Raw genomic sequence first — 15314 nt, forward strand, 5'->3', positions numbered from 1 at the left:
AAAAGTGTCAGCTGTGAATTACATGTCATCCAAATAATTGCTACAAGATTTAACAGCTAATATCATCATTTATTGTTTATAATAGTATACCCAGCAAGAAAAGACAGAAAAGGAAATAAAGAGGGAGGGAGAGGTTCTTTGCTTGTGGTGATTGCTGTTCTCCATCAATCACATGGAACAGGGAGAAAAGTGAGGTTTTTGGATATTAAATTTTACAGATTTTGAAGAAAACATTTGAAAAGCAGCAAGTGCCTTCCCAAAGACAACCACAAGGAGGTGCTGGGAATGGAAATGAGTGGGGAGGGGCTTGTTTTACTTGGTAAGTGTTCCAAAACAACCCTGTCGTGGATCCCTGTGTTGTTGTATTGATCTTCAAAGTGACGCAGCTTTCTAATAAGCAATGATTATTGCAAACTAGACTTGGTATGAAAATTTAAATAGTAGGAAAATAGTAACTGTGATGGTCCAAATTTTACGGAAGAGCAGAATGTAGGTTCCTATGTAGGTTTCTATCCTGACTCCCTTTGGAATCATCTATATGAAGGTGATTTGTAAACGGAATCATAAACTCATAAGTCCCCCAAGCACTTGCAAAATGTTGTTACGCTTTGTATTTATTTAAAGTTTAAATGTTCTGTGTTGACTTCTTGCATTGAAGGTATTACTAATATTTTAGTTATGAAAGAAGTATGTTTCAATAACTTTTTAAAGGAGTTTCATTGCTTTCTTGAAGAGATGCATTTCTAATGAAAGATTGTTATCTAGCAGTTTTTACAAAGATAAGTACACAAAGAAAGCATATTGCATTATAGTACGATGTGTTTTGTTGTTTCCTTCCCTCCTCACCCCCTTTTCTCTTTAAGAAGAAGCATCTGTTCAATGGTTATTTCAGTGCTTGGGTAATTCATCTAATGATTACATAGATGTTGACTGGAAGGCAGTGCAGTACATTGTAGAGGAAGATGCAGAGAGACTAGTAAAAACAGGCTTAGGTAGTTTTAAGGGTGGGAATACAACAACAACAAAAAATACACTGTTCTGAATGATATACAATGTTGGTTATCAGAAGAGCTGCACATTCAGTTGCTGTCATTGTTCCCAGCAGGGGCTCTCACTCTGAGTTCTATTGAAATCTGACCATTAGAGATTATTTTGATCCATCCTTGAGTGAGAATACAAAAGCTAAAGTAAATTGTTTCATCAATACAAGTTTATAATTTTAGTCTAAAGATGTCTAGGGCACTTGAACACAGAGAAGAGCTCTGAATGAAAGATAATTGTGCATCTTATTCAGTGTACCTGTCTGGCATGTGCTGTTAGAATTGATTGGTTTGGGGAAGTAAAATTGAGATGGAGAGGATGTTGTCTGGAAGATACATGTGGTTATAAAAATTGGTTAAATTTTAACCAGTATTATTTGGACTGAAGTGAAATGGGACAGATGGGCTTATTCTCATTTAACTGTGATGAAAGTAGACCTTGATTCAGGTGTTTCTTTTCATGCTAATCTGATTACTTTACTGTTGTTGCTCCTGGTTTACAGCAAAGGAATGAGAATTGGTGCAACACCATTTGTGTCAGCTGGTACTATGGGCTCCTAGACAGAAAACATCAGAAAACATTCTGGTCAGCCATAGCATTTATCAGTAAATTATCAAAGATGCTTAGTTCTTTGGACCTTGAAGCTAGTCATTCAATTTCTATAGTGAGAGCTGTAGAGAATGAAAGAGCAAATTGTCCCTTCATTTTGCTATCAGTTGCAATTTAAAATAAATTAAAAAAAAAAGTAACTGGTTTCCACCTTCAGCAGATCATTGGAAATAGTGAGCTGGTACTGAAAGAAAACTCCCCAGCCGGGCTAAGGACACAATATCAATGTGGTAATAAAAACAAGCTAAGCATGTTAAACAAAAGCAAGCTCTGCTTTGGCAGGAGTCCTAGAGGTAGTGAACTGCTCTGGGTCAGCACTGGCTAAAAGACCAAATAGAGTCAGCAGTATTCCCTGTAAATAATAATCCTTGCTGTAGTTCCTGTGGTAGCCTTGCAAGCATCTTCCTGCTTACAAGACAGATTTCACTGAGAAAGACTAAGCTTTTAAAACAAAGAACAACAAGGCAAATAATAAGCAGTCCATAAAAGCCTATTTATTCAGTGAATTTTTGGTTGCATATTACAGGTTAAGTGGAGGGAAATGAAAGAAGAGAATACATGAGCATTTGCAAATGACAAGGTTGTGCATGGAAGGAAAATAAGTCACAATTAGGAGACTCTCTTCATTGTATTTCTACAAGTACTCCATTGTATAACGATGTGCATAAGGGGTTGAAGCTCAGGCTGGCATCTTTGGGACAAGCTGTTTGGATTGGTAAATTCCCAGTACTACTTCAGTGTGCTTCATTCATTAAAGCATAAAAAAGTGATCAAGGTATAGGTCTGTGTGGCTGTGTGTACACTTTGAGTATGAGCCTTAATGACTGCAGAGCAGTATTGAAGGAAGCAGGCTATAAAAGATTTTGCAGTAGTATATTAGCTGACATAACAGGTAACATGGCAGAATCATTTTGAAGCAGATGCTGGGAAGTTTCCATCACTTATCTGTGGCCACTGATGATGCGTAAGGAAACCCCAGATCACCAGCGTGTTGTGATTTTCTTCTCTAGCAGTTGTGCCCCTGACAGGGGTGAAGAGGCAGTGATTGTTAGTGGGAAGAGATGACTTTTTCTGAGGGACATGTGAATGCGTTGTCGAGACTGGCAGGCTTTGAAGGGAAGCACCATGAATGTCTGATTATGCTTGGCAGGATGGGAGTGAGGAACTGGAGTTCACGAAAGAGAAATTGGAAAATTTCTTTTGATACATTGAATTGTGTAGAGACTTGATTGAGGAGGAGTAACAGATTTCTGAGAGAACGATTTGGAAGTAATGGGGGTTGTATGTAGAGCTAAATAACTGGTAATATGTATCCGAAAGCATGTACAGTCGGCTTTCAGAAATGGAGAAGAAATGTCAGTGAAGTCAAAGCTGCTACTCAGACTGCAATAGCTGTAGGGTGACGTGGGGTCCAGTAAGGGGGATAAGTCAAGAAGGAATTAGCAGACCAGCCAGAAATCATTTAGGCAGCTGCTTCATCCCTTCACCTGCAGTAATTCGTGAGGGGAGTTCTGCTGCCCTTATTTCCCACTGCAGAAATCTCAGGAGGCAGCAAAATTTCAATGAAGAAGTAATGACAGCTCTGGGAATGGAATTCATAATGGAAGCAACAAAGCAACATCATCTTCAGCACGTATTTGTGCTCCTGTAATATAGATCTCCTATTTCATTTTATCTGTGTTACTGGAAAACAGTGTCTGACATTTATTTTTAAACTAGTTCCTGAAAGAAACAATACGTGTGTGATTGCTGAGGCTTTTTTTCCTCTCCAGTTAGCAGCTGGCAACTTTTGAAATAAAGATAGAAAGATAATTATGCTCCCACAAGCTAATTGTAAAAATTGGTATCAGATGGGGAAGGAGAGACCCAGATTAGTCCTGGAGGAAAAGACTCAGCTCTGGCACCGTACGCTTTGGTTTAGCATAGCTGCGGGGAAGTCATTTGCTTGGGAGCATGTTTGTCTGCAGGCTGGTTGCAACAGAGATTGGTTTTTACCTGCAGAGTTAATTCCTGGGGCAAGAGGAATGGGGGATGAAAAATGGTGCTGTTGCTAACAGGGAGTGTCATAGGAGAAGAGACGCTAATCTGTAGGGAACCAGGATTATGGGTTCTGCTGCTTGGAAAACGTATTATTTACCTGTGGGATAACACCTCAGAGTAAATGTTTGTTTTCTTGATGGGAAAATAGAATTCACTCCTTTTGATTTCTCCAGAGCCTGACATAATGTTACCGAACCAACTCTTTATGCCCACCAAAGGGGTTTGTTTTTTCAGGTTAATATCCTGTGGCCAAAATGATTACAGCTCAGGGCCTTGAGTTAGCCTCAATTTAAGACTTACCTTCTAGTTTGGCACATAATGAACTGACTTTTCTGAGCCTGTGAACGTTCAAATTCCATCTGAGTCAGTGGAGATGATCGGAATATGTGAAATTTGTGTCACGTTTATATCAAAACACAGCTTTGATAGTCAAGCTTGATGGCAACACAATTTAAAGATATGCACTGTGTGACTTCCCTTTGGGCCTCTGGCTGGTATTTCTCATTTCCCATAGCTGTGCCCTGCAGCACTACTCGAAAGTACATTGGTTCCTTTTACTGTGCAGCTGAACTAAGGCTGATCCTGCAGAGGTGTGGAGTGGTGAAGATGGAGCTCCTCATGGCCTTCACACTGTAGCCCTTGCTGGTCCTGCTTTGTGTTCCCAGCAAGCCATGGGAAGCATGACATCCTGTTTCATCAAAACATGGCATCCAGTTCGCCCCCATCTCCTTAGATGAGCACTTTCTGCTTTCATTACTGTTTGATGTGGATCCTGCAAGAGTAGCAGCCCTGCAAAGCAACCACAATGTGCTTGGTTCTCTGCTAGCAAGGAAAGAGGGTCTGAAAGGAGGTAAGGAGAGAGAGAATTTGGCTGCAAGCACAGGGAAGCAGAAGAATAGCACACACAGAGTGACTGCAGTATGTTGCCTGTTTATTCTGCTCTCTGACTTTTGTGTTTGTCCTAGAGGTTTTGAAAAATACTGAACTGCTTAAAACATGATTGGTAGCTTTTGAATTAAATTCCTGCTAAGCATCCTTTTTATCTAGTCTAACGTTCTTACGGTATTTATCCTCTGGCATGTCGCTCCATCTAGTTTGAACTGCTGTAAGTTGAGGTTTACAAGGCACTTTCACAAGGCTGCTGCATAGCCCAATGTCTGAGACAGAAACTGTGCTTTTTGTTGCCTCTCTGCTGAAACTTGACCAAAATGTTTTCCTCTATCCCTCCCGTTATTCCGTGTTTGCATTAAGCTGTAGCTCTGATTAATTCAGTGCTGAAAAATTTCTCTTGCCTGGGAAAATTTAAACATTTCTTTCTCCTCATCATTCCTTACACATATACTTCCTTTCCAAGAAAATGCATGCAAGTTTTGCTGAAACAAGTCTATTGCTGTTATTTAGCTGGAACTTCTGAAGAAAGGGAGGTATCTCACATGAACCCTTTGCTACTAACTGTAGAGTGAATTTTTAACGTCGGGATGATGATAATAGATTCCTGCTAAGAAAGCATCCCTCCATCCCCAGCCCCCAAACGGCTAGTAACTAAAATGTTTACATGCCTGTTATTGCCATTGCTTATACAATCTAATTCTTCAGTGCTGGTCCCATCACTCTGTAAATTTCAATTATGTTATTAGCAATAGCTCTTCAGTGCAGTAATTGGTACACTCACTTTATCTAATGGAGTATTTTTCATCTAATTGACTTCAAATTTATCATATAAATGTCAAAGCCAAATTTTCCTATAATAACCTATTATCTCTGCTGTTCTAGCTCACTGCACCCGCAAGAAACAGAGCAATAATAATCTTTTGGAATAATGAAGGACAGCAGTTTAATTCACAAGGTGCTGAGCAGAATGACAGCTACTTCTTACCTGTCAAAACCAGAAACTTTTAATATATTCATTTAATTAGACTGCGGGTCCTATTCAGGTGGTATTTTTCATCTCACTATGGATGAATCTGGCTTTTGCTAGAAAATGAGAATATCTATTGTTTAGATGATGGACTTACTGTGAACATGTTTTTAGACCTGTTTTCCCATTATCAGAAGCTTGCAACTTTCTCTTTTTTCTGTAGTGTAATCAATTTTAGCACAAGAAATAGGCTATTATACCATGACACAGAAGCGGTAGAGATACAAAGAAAGAAGCTTTTTAATGTGTAAATGACTTTTTGAGAACAAATTTGTGGGGGAGAAATGGTGCGAGCATAACCATCAATCCCATAGATTTGACATAGGTTCAGCTAGGACTGAATTACCACATCAAGTTCCAGAATTGAGATTTATTGTTAATTAATTCTGGAAGTCGAGGCAGCTTTATGGAAAGCCGTAATGGTGAACCTGAGTCACAAAATGGTAAAGCTGGACTTCGAACTGTGTCTCTTCTTAAATTTCATATCTTTTTTAAAGACTTTTAAGGACATTTTCTCTAAGGTATGTAGCTCTGATACTTTTCAATCTAGCATAAGGCAGGGGGAATTCAATAGCAGAGGCTGTGATTATAAAATATCACCAGAATATTGGCTGAAAAAAACACATTAAAAATTTTAAGGGAAATGTTCATCCGTACAATTCCTTTGCATTAATAAAGAAAAAGAAACTGAAGTGCACATGGGTTTTGTTTTAATAGTAAATGTTGAGAATATTTTTCAAAGCACTTGAAAATATATAAAGAACACTTTCTGTGTATTCAGTGCATAAATGTCTGAAAGTTCAAAGGTTTTGTTTAATGTGACATGTCCAGATATATTAGGTTGTGGATGGAAGGTTTACATGATCTTTTGAGGTCTCCTCATCCCCTTGCCCTTTCAGTCATGGCTCTCTTGGGATTTCGTTGTTTCATATTCTTTATAAAACCAAGAATGGGGCAAGCGGAGCTCCTAGAAACCTTCTCTAGAAGTAAATGAGTGGTGGAATTATTGAGGAGTTGGTGTGTGGTGTTCAGAGGAAGAATTTTTGAGGGAATGTTGGTGTGTGAGATGAAAAACTTTAGAGAAAATATAGGAAAAAAGAAAGACAAGGAATGAGGCATCCCTATGAAAGTGGTTTCCGGCTTCTCCAGTAAATCTGTGTGGTGGTTTAAAAGCTGCTACAGAAGACAGGTTGACAAGTAGGGAAAAGTGTTGTTTGTTAAGAATTTAACAAAAGTAACTGTGCAAAGCCTTGAAAACAAGCACTTGTGTGACTGTACAGAATGAACACATGCAACTGCTTTGTGAGTTCTGGCTGGTATAACCAGGCTGGAATATGTCTCTGATTCTGGATCTGTCCCTGTTCCCAAATGCCCTCCCTATTACCAGTTAGTTGATAGATAACTTGTTGCAAGGTCTCATAGTCATTACTGAGGACTAGTAACAGAAAAATCATTTGGCCTGTTGGATGTGTTGATTCATGGAGTTCCCTTTTGGATTCTGACCAAAATATGACAATACTTTAACTGTATGAAATGTATAGAAAGCATCCATCCATTTTCCTTTCAAGGAAGATAAATGAAGTTATCTAAGAGTTATCTGGTGTTTCTCAAAAGGTAAATGTTTTCATGTTGTTATATAATTTAAACTTCTGCCCAGAGCAATGTATTTACAGCAGGGCTCGACTGATCATTATTATAGATATCTATGTTTTAGTACAGGGTTTGCTTACAGCTTAAGGATACGCTGTAGGTTTGGTGTAGGTTTTTACTTATTCACCTGTCTGTAGCTTCAGATAAATTAAAATGGAAATTGTATACCTAAATGCTTCGTGCAGCTTTAGAAATATCAGTTGTTTTTTATTCTTCCTTTGCCGGAGGGCCGAATGTCTTCCATCAGTAGAAAAATGACAGTTTCTCAGTGTGGGTTGGAAAGACAATTTGAATTGACATCTTCTTTCTTTAAAGCTTCAGCTCCTTAAAATAACTGTCCTTTCACAGAAAGAGCCCTGTCTCAAGCAAGTCAGAAATGAGAATTCCAACTTCCCACATTTAAAATTAAAAAAAACAAAAACACAAAATTGAACCAAAACAAACAACCCTATAGAGAATGAATTAGAATTGCTGCAGCTGAGCCGTTATGATTTTAGGTTACCTTATTGTTTGTGGTGGAGTGAAAGGTATTGCTGCTCCAAAGTGATGTAACATAACTTGCCTTTTCAGACTGGTTCAAATAACTTTGGTCTGCTATGTCTGCTTGTGCAAGTCCCGCAATAAGCATATGATGTGAGGTAACCAAATTTAACACACCAGTCTTTTCATGTCGGTGAGTTTCCCAGATTAAAGAGACCTTGCACTTCAATGAGCTGCATAGACATGTGAGAGAATAAAAATAATATCCATTTCTGTGCACCGAGGAGGCTGAATTAAGTTTATGCAATTAGATAAAGGAATCCATTAACACATTTCCTTCTATTCCAGTTCCGTATGCATTATTACATGCAAAAAGAAGAAATGGTTTACGGGTATCATTTGTATCGAAGATCTTCATAAAGAATGGAACAGGGAAATGTTTTTCTGACAAGATGTGCCAGATAGGTGTTTCCGCTGGCTCCTTTTGTAGTGCTGAAATGAAGAAGAAATTACAGTTTTCCACAGGAGAATGGGAAATATACCAGGTTAGATACCCAAAGGCTTCAAATGTGCACACACAGGGTCTTACCTAACCTGTGGGAAATGTACATGAGCACAGCTTTGGGAAGTGTCAGACAGTTCAGATTATTTGGAAGATTTTACCAACTTTTAGGAGAGAAGCCAGAAGGGGTACGTGAAATCCTGATGGACCCTGCGACTTTATGGCACAACTGGGCTTTAGCTGCTCCTTGTTTTCTTTGTTCATGCACAGGTGTTTCAGCAGCTCAGTTAGGAGATGGTCTTGGTGATCCATTTGGGTTCCTTCCATCTCAAGATATTCTATGATTCTGTGGCCACCAGAAGTGCTTGATCCAATTCTCTGGTTCACTGTAAAGTTGAAGTGTCGGGCTGGTGTTGCTGTTCCTGATTCTTGATATTCCTGGGTAGTTCTGGTTCCAGCTCTGGCAGTGCTGATCTACTCATGGCTTCTATTTTGGTGAGGCTCCATTCCCTCTTGGGTCTCAAATCTTGTGCCTATGAGTATGTTTACATAAGTATTTTTCTTTAGCAGCATGAAGAAAATTACTCTTGTGTAAGTATTTGCCAGATTGAGCCTTAAATCTGCAGTGTAGTGTTTCCCTGTGCTGTTAAATATTCATCATGCTTTACTCTAGAGATGGCTGTATTTCAGTGAAGAGCTGAGTTGATATATCAAGACTTCGAGTCTTGCCAGAATTTCACTATGTGTAGTCTTACTGAATATAACTGGCCCACAGCAAGCCCAGGTATGTTTGCTCACCTGGGTAACAACTCATGGATCAATTCCTATTTCTACAGATTTTCAGTGAAGGCTATATTGGATTTTAAAGAGAGATTTTATAATGAAAATAACTCACCGATTACCTGTAAATAGTTGTAAAAATTACTTCCCAGATGAATGATACAACAGTATCTGAAATGGCTGGAGTTTCCCAGCGTGTGTGGATGTAATGGTGCATTGGACCTATCTGGTTCCTCAGCCAGCTGCTATCAGAGCCAGGGTGCAAGATGGACCTTTGTTTTTATTCTCTATTTGAAATCCTTTGATGCTTTTTCTGAATGTAAGTAAATGCCTGAATAGCAACGGAACTACTATAGCTCCTCGTTGGTTCTCATCTTCCTAGTCAAAATGCTTTGAGGATAGAGCTGTTGAACTCTAGGAATCAGTGGAAAACACACGCTGACATTAGCAGTGTTGAATCAAGTCTCAAATGGTTCTATCAGTGATAGCATGTGTAGGAAAAGGAAACTGTTCGGTGCTGAGTTGTTAACTGCCCATAGTAATAAAAATACTCAGTATTTTTCTCTTCCATTGATACTCTGAGTTGTTTATGGGCAATTCCAGTTAATGATAAGCAGGCTTTAGATATGTATTTGAGATGTGTATGCTTCCAAGTATTTATTTAAAGTTTTATACTGATTGCACAGAACTCTAGAGCAGAGTCTCCAGATGTTGAATGTGCTGCACAATGAAATGAAGTACTCGTGTCTATTAGTGTCGTTGTCAATTGTTATGAGCACAAACAAATTCATTCTTTCATTGCCCATTGTGCTCGAGTACTTTGACTTAATGAACCCCATCCTAGAGAGAACTCTATTAGCGCTTGCAGATGTCGCTATAAATGTAAGGGTGAAAAAAAGCTTTAGGATGTGAAATAATCAGGCTGTATACTGCCAGTCTCTTGCTGTTAGTGGAGTATTTGAAATTCTCAAATTGTTTTCCTTTGAATGAATACTGAATTTTAAACTCCTGCTTGCAATTCTTTGTCACTTAGTTAATAAGACATGCTTGAGGGTGACTAAATTCCATCTCTGAGGAACTTACCATTTTTAGAGATTCTAATCTACATCGCATAATTAGAGTATCACAAGGACTCTGAAAGGGTGATAAACCTCTTAGAATGCTTGATCAATAATGCTGCATCCTAACTGTTGTGGAGGAAGGACTGCTCTTTGTTAGCCCAGGTATTTTATGAACAGTTGCCTCTTTTTAGGATCTTTGCTAGGCACTATTTTTTTTTCTTTCCTCTTTGGATACAAAAATCTGTTGTAAATTTTCATTGACCTCATAACTGTCTCTCCGTTCCACTGAATGGACTGAATTAATGAAACTATGATGCTCAAGGACGAAATGCTGTAAATAGTAATTCAGTGCTCTACAGAGTCCCCCATCATGTCTGTGTGCAGTAAGGCGCAAGGAAGCTCAAATGATGACATTTTGCCCAAACAATCTGCTCAATTCTACTGCTGTATCAGGGTCTTTTGATGTCTCTGCAATGTCATCTAAAGTTTCCTGCACTGTTTTAGAGGGACTTTCGTGCACTTCAATTATAGCTTTTATTCAGCAATATCATTTAATTTCTGACACTTACTTCAGTTTGACAATCTCTGATTTAGCTGCTGTCTGTTTTTCTGCAATGTCAGGAGTGGCATGTTAAAGTGGGCTACTTTGATTGACTATAAACAGAATCTGGACAGTTCAGTAGAAGTTCCTTGCATGTTTAATTCCTTCCTGTCATGGCATCAGCAAAAAGCATATAAGAAGACTGAGGATTGAAGGTGATCTTAGTTCACTTCCTTTAGCTCACCTAAACACAGCCCATTAATGGGTTTATGCTCCCTGCATATTAATTGCAATGCATGCTATTTTTGTGTGGCAAGACAAATCAGAATTCAACTGAAAATTTCAGCCATGCTTTTGCATTATAAGGTAATTCTCACTATACAGAAGGCCCAGATGATCTCTGCATGTACCTGAAATTATAACTGGACTCTTCAAAACCAAGTCAGTTTTCTGAGTTTGTCACATAAGCAGTTGTTTTGTGTGTATGATGAGGATGCAAAATGAACTTGTTCCCTGTATAGACAGTTTATATCTATGGCCTATGAGAAGAGAACTTGGTGACTTGGTGGGTCTAAAGTTCACATCTCCATTCATACAGTTTAAACTTACTTTTCAGTATTGCAAGTAAAAAAGAAAAATCACTATGCCACACAGTTACCCATGGATGAATGTTTTGTTTAAGCAGCCGTATATAGCATATGCAAAAAGAAGTCCAATAAACTTCTCAGTTTGTGAGCTCTAGCTGTAAGGTTTCCTTAGTATTAGCTTGGTAGCAGTGAGAAAGAAGATAGTCAAAAGAGTCAAAAGGTAAGAAGACTTTTTTTTTTTTTTTTTTTTTTTTTTTTTTTTTTTTTTCTTTTTTAATCCTTCTTCAAGTTGAAGGCAGTTCTACAATATTCAGGAAGGTAGAGAATGTGAGGAAGCAATTAAAACCAAGTGCTACTAAAGGATGAATAAGGCTGCATGATTTCTTAAAGACTGTTAGAAAGAAATTCTCCATCTGCAGCTCACAAACCACCTGTGAGATGTAGGAGGTTTCAGCTGAGTTACAGCCAGCAGCTCTTGTATGCTGAATATGATGTACAATACTCCCACTCCTAAAATTGTCTCAAACTCGGTGTCAAAAAATTCATGGAAAATAGAAAAGCAGTGAAGACTCTGTGGCTGCGTGACAGAATGTAGTCTAAATGGGATCCCTCTTCACAGCAAACCTCCTTCCAAACCACAGTCCAGGCTGCATGGGAAGGGATCATCTCATTGAGATCCAAGGGGATGGGGCATGGCTTGAATTTAGATAACGCCCTGGGATAGCAATTGGGTTGTGAAGAGAGTCAGAGGATGAACAGAGATAATGAACAACTGGAGGTAGAAATTAATCTTCTTTGGTAATAGTGTTTGAGTTAAAGTTGAAAATCCTAAGGAGGGGAAATGAGGAGCAGGAAAATGCACCAGAGAGGGGCAGGGACATGAAGGCAGCTCAAGAGAATTGAGTTAATTGCTTCTTTTGTTTGCAAGTATCTGTGAAACCTGAAAGAAATTGTTCTCATGCAGTTTTAACAACGGCTCCTGAAGAGGACAGCAGGCTGCCACTGTTATAACTCCATTGCCTTCTCTATGGGAAGGCTCTGCATAGTGGGACGGGGCAGCAGTCCATAGGTAATCCTCTGCTGGTTGTCACTTCATTGTCCAATTTCAGTTTGCTTGGAAAAAATAATAATCCCAGGGAACAGTATCAGGAAGCAGTCAATGAACCATAGGAAATGTTAGATAGTGACAAATTCATGTCCATCTTCATATAGATATTATGGTACAATTAAGAACAGAGTGGTTATGCTTTCTTCATTATTTTGTGCATGTTGCTCGCTGACATTCTGTAAGACTCACAGTTGACAGGGAATGTCTTTCCTAAGGCCTCAAACTCAATTTCTGCTGAAATGTAGCAGAAGGTGCTTGTTACACGCCTCTGTCGTCTAGCCCCAGTAAAAGTGCTGGCTCCTTAAATATGGATGCAGTTGTGTGAAGAGAGTACATCCTATCTGCTGAAATTCATACAACTTCTATCTGCAGTTGAAAATGATCTTCCAATAACATTTAACAACTAGAGGTACAGGAGAGAAGCTGTTGGATTTTCATGTCTTCTGCTCATGTCACATGCTTGCTCTAACAAATGCAGACGATTTTCCTTGTGCTGTCAGCTCCTAGTTATGTGCATTTAATACGATAAGTTACTCTCAGTCTCCCCACCAACCTGCTTACTGCGGCATAGGCAAAACATTAGGTGGAAAAATACAGAGTAGCTGAAACTCCCAAGCCTTTTCAAATGGATGCCTGTCTCAGTTGCTTTTTTGTTTGATTTTCTATGACAGTCTTTTGCTATACCGTATTTACTATGAACTAATGAAGGAGGTATTTGTGGCTGGGGAAGGAATGTCACGACAGTGCAGTCGCAGGAGTCTGTCTGGATGACAGCTCCTTCTATTTGCTTCTCTAAGAGTGCCACATGAGCTCTAATGAATGAAAATGCCCATCGAACTCCACAGCTTCAATTAGACTTGGGGAAGGAAATGAACATAGGTTCACAGCGGAAAAATATCAAATTTGTTCAGTCACTCTACAAATTTTATTAATTTTATTAATGTTTTTTACTGAGTGTATTAATGTTTTTTTTTCTTTTTTCTGCTCTTTGATACAATCTTCTTATTCTGTGCATTTCACACATAGCAATCCTCGAGACCCAGAAGGAAGTGGAATGTTTTCAGAAGCCAGGGGGAATAATGGTGGGGGGAAGTGATGTGAAATTTCTTCTGACAAAAAGCTGATGAGATGCAACTGAAGAGATTTATGTGTACTTTGGGAGGAAAAAGACCTAAACAGATACATCTGATAGCTGACTTGGGATGAGTCATTCACACTTTATTTGCAATGAAAAACTGCTTTAATGATTTTAACATTTACCCATTAAATTTTTTTCTCCTTGATCTATAATTCAAAATGATATATCAAATCCTTGAAGGTTAGGACACGTTTATTTTAATGTGGAAGTGGAGCACCAGGTTGTTCCATCACTGTGCTAATCTCAGCACTGTGTGGAAGGTTTTAGTCAGGACCTTCTGTGGGGAAAAAAGCTCCTGCCAAGGTGTTTCTGGTGGAAGATATTTAAAATAATGATTTCTGGTGCTGAGTCACAGTGTTGTCATAGCTCTATTAATAATAAACTGGGAGAGCATTTGTCTTGCCATATGGGATGGAGTCTAAATAGTCCAATGTCTGCCTCTGGAACTGGATGGCATTATATAACGTTATGGCATGAAGCACATACATTGCCACTTTCTTTTGCATTGCCTGAATGCATAAGACAGACTTCAACTATTTGAAGAAATGGAGCATTGTTAGAGAAAGCTGTCTTGATTTCATTTGAAGGCTGTGGCAATTCCTTCCTTGCCTCAGTCACTGTTAAGGAAATCTGGTTAAATTGTGTTAAATTCTGTGTACATGCTCATATTCAGAAATAAAAGGTCTTTAATTCGATTTGCTTTGGAAGTCAGGTAAAGAAATTGAATCAAGGCATTTTTAATTCCAAATACAAATATCTGAATAATGACTTAATGCAATTTAACTAAACCACTTCAGAACCTCATTCAGATTAACCCTTTTACTCCCATGCTAGAAAACCTAGGGCACGCTCTGTAGGCATTCTATGTGGCATTTTAACAAGGTGATAACTGGGCATTTGGCAGCAATTTGGGATTAAAGTAGAATCCATTGTACATGAACTTAGACATCTTTTCCAATGAATTTCTATGAATTTGTGATCCTGTGTGTAAGGGAAACTGCTGATCACAGCCTGAACCTCTGATTAACCATCTGAGGCAAGCAACAAGTCAGCTGTGGGAGCACAGGTGAAGGTAATTCAGCTGTGCTCCCAGAAGGGGGTTGAGCTTGACTCCACCTCTCCTAGATCCCATTTAAGGGCTGACCACCACTAAGGTAGCATCTCTTTTTGGAGATTGATCCTTTGTGGAGTTTTTGTGGTGAGCCTCAACATTGGTGAGCATCCATCTCAACTAAAAGCCTCAGCACTGGTGAGTCTTCTCTTAGATACTCTCTGGCTATTTATTCTGTAATTACAACTATACACTTGTATTATTCCACCTATACACTGTGATATACGCAGGAGCACGTTTACCTGCATGCTGATATGTAAGAAATGCTCAAGGTTTAGCACTGGCTAAATTTAAATGCCATCAGCTGTAGTTCACTGAGCACTGTAGGGATAACAGGCAGCTCTGTGACCTTAGACAATCTCTCAAACCTCCTGTCAGGACAGAGAAGAGCACAAAGTTATCCTCCAAAGATGGGCAGTATGTGGCAGATAGAATAAAGTCCTGTTTTTTAGTGTGACCCTCACCAGCTGTGCCAGCACTGAGCTAATTGCTGCACAACTAGTTCTTGACAACTTGCATCACACACCTGTTTGGGTTTAAATTAGACTTTAGTCCCCTTGCAAAGCTCAAGGGTGCTTAAACGAGGTCAGCTGGGTTCTCTTTCCAGCCAAATGGCTCAGCAGTACATCTTTTTGAGTTTATTATCTCCAGCAATGTTTTGTATATGGGAAAGCAGAATTTCTGTGTTGTTTTATGCCATCTGATTTTGTCATTCTCACCTGTCAGCAGGTAAGATTACCTTGCTACT

The 15314-nt window shown here is 39.0% G+C and overlaps 1 long non-coding RNA gene across 1 annotated transcript in view; it reads left to right on the forward strand.

Moving 5' to 3' along the window:
* The window catches only part of LOC140256413 (uncharacterized), a 120552-nt gene that overhangs the window by 21113 nt on the left and 84125 nt on the right, over window positions 1–15314 (forward strand). The gene's annotated exons all lie outside the window — the stretch shown is intronic.

The sequence above is a fragment of the Excalfactoria chinensis genome, chromosome 9 (genome assembly GCF_039878825.1).
Source record: "Excalfactoria chinensis isolate bCotChi1 chromosome 9, bCotChi1.hap2, whole genome shotgun sequence".
Classification (NCBI taxonomy): domain Eukaryota; kingdom Metazoa; phylum Chordata; class Aves; order Galliformes; family Phasianidae; genus Excalfactoria; species Excalfactoria chinensis.